The sequence below is a fragment of the Bombus terrestris genome, chromosome 15, assembly GCF_910591885.1.
Source record: "Bombus terrestris chromosome 15, iyBomTerr1.2, whole genome shotgun sequence".
NCBI lineage: Eukaryota > Metazoa > Arthropoda > Insecta > Hymenoptera > Apidae > Bombus > Bombus terrestris.
Window position 1 is genome coordinate 8,989,844 of NC_063283.1, and position 2,214 is coordinate 8,992,057.

A 2,214-nucleotide genomic window follows, 5' to 3' on the forward strand; every position below is an offset into this window, starting at 1 on the left:
GATTCGCGTAGGTACTCGTGTATTCGGTTTCTAAAATTAGAACAATTCAAAAACTAGAATCGATTGGTTTAACAGCCGAATTCGGTTATTACAACGATTTTCGTTGATACAACGTGAGGTTCACGCTACCCTATCCTAACGTCGCTATTGTCAAACTCGCTTTCAACTGCCGCCATTGTACACGCACTCAAAGAAAGGAACAAAAATGGAGAATCAGGCCAAACAGGTCGAGGAAACTGCAACGCGCGGAAGGCGTATCCACCGTGCTTTCTTCGTTAAAGAGTGGCGCGTGGAAGCTTTTGTAAGCCGACCAACGATCGTCGTCGACTCGGAAAGGGAAGCACGTGTCAAAGGCGCGTTCACGGTTGTCTTCGTCTGCCCGTTGTCGTCACCCGCCAAGAGAAAATTGCGACGCTCGGTGAAAATGAGATGGTAGCGAACAAACGTACAAACGAGACAGAGAATAAATAGGGGAAAAGTCGAAAGAACGCAGGACGAGTAAAACTAGCGAAAGAAATCGCGAACTAACGAAGAAAAAGATAGAGAAAGAATGCAAAAGCAAGAAGAGATTCCAAGCTCGAGAAGGGTAGCACAATGGAACCATATAACACTGTCCACGATGCGGACCATTAGCGGCATATATTCGAATGCACACTCCCTCTGGCTCGTATGCATTAAATGAACAGTCTAGTGCGCACCAGGATAGGTGCAAACGCACAAGAGGCAAACGTTTTCCCACGGCACCCTACCTGATATTGCACCCACTGGTATATATGCCGATATCGAGGGTAACGTTGCTACCAGTTGCAAAATTATTCCATGTGCCCTGGCCGCATCGAAACTTCGCATATCGCTGACAGGGAGAAAGAGAGAGAAAGGGGTGGTTGGAATGAGCGGTGAGTTTATACGGTAGACGAGTTGAATAGAAACGCTCGCTGCGAGATGCAACGATAGAGAGTAACGCATTCATTCGGTTCGCCATCAGACTACACCGGTTCCTGTTCCGACTTTTGTGATTGATAACGAACGAGGCGAGGGTGAAAAAGATTCGCAGTGACCAGGTTACGGCGAGAGTTTACAAGAATCGGGATTTTTCTTACTTGTTTCTTCTTAACGCTAGAATTACCTTCGATAAACTTCTTAAATGGCCTTTTTGCAACGAATGTTGCGGGATAATAGCAGTTAGAAGGCTGGCTATCGTGATAAGAAAAGAAAATACTAGTTCGAAGATGCCATTTATTATGCAACAAGCTAATATTTTAAAGAAAGGATACTAGAAAATCCTCTTACAAAATCGATTTCTTCGGTAAGTAAGTTCCATGTACTAAAGGTTCAACAATCTCGTGAAGGATCTAAAGGTTACATAAACCAACAGGTGAATATCCATTTAAATTCAGCTAATCACGATATAACCGTTGCTGCAGATAAATGCATTATATAGATAGATTTTTGAAAGGATCCAAGTAATCAAGGAACTCGTTTATTGCAACAGCATAGTCATGTTCTGAAAGTGTTCTCCGTGGTACAGTGAATCGAACTACACGCGAAATGAAAAAATTCATTCGACCTATCAAAGCAGAAACGAACAGTCGTCGATGGGTGGTTCGCCTTCGCTTCCTGAATCAGTCTATCCTGATTCCTAAAAAGTGAATGCTAGCTAAATTACAGCGTCGGTTAATCTCGACTCGTTTCGTATGCAGGACCGACGCGTACCCCTTCCCAACTTTCTCCCGCTGCTCTTTTCTACACACTGTTGGCCAGCCAGCCAATTAGCGTTATCCGCGAGAAAAACTTTGCGAGTTCAACCCTGTTTTTCTTATGATACGCTTTGCAAATTTTCGAGATGAAGTTAAGTGGATGAATAAACAGTTTACCAACTGTGACTAGATCGTATCTGCTTGTTAATTTGATGGGCGTAGAAAAGGATTCGAGATTGGAAGAGGTAAATTATTAGATCTAGGTTAGGTATGGTGAATTAATTTCATTTTATCGTATCGCGTATCGAGTTAAATAAATTATTACAACGTAAGTTGCTCGTAATTCTTTACAATTTTGTGTATCGAACTTGTAGCGGCACATGAGTCAGAGGACGATGCGAATCGAGAGCGACTTATATTGTTTTGCCTCGGAACATTGGCACCGTCTTAACGCACGAAACGTAACGATAAACAAACTCCGGACAAAACAATATCGCCGCCACGTGCAACCGTCAAC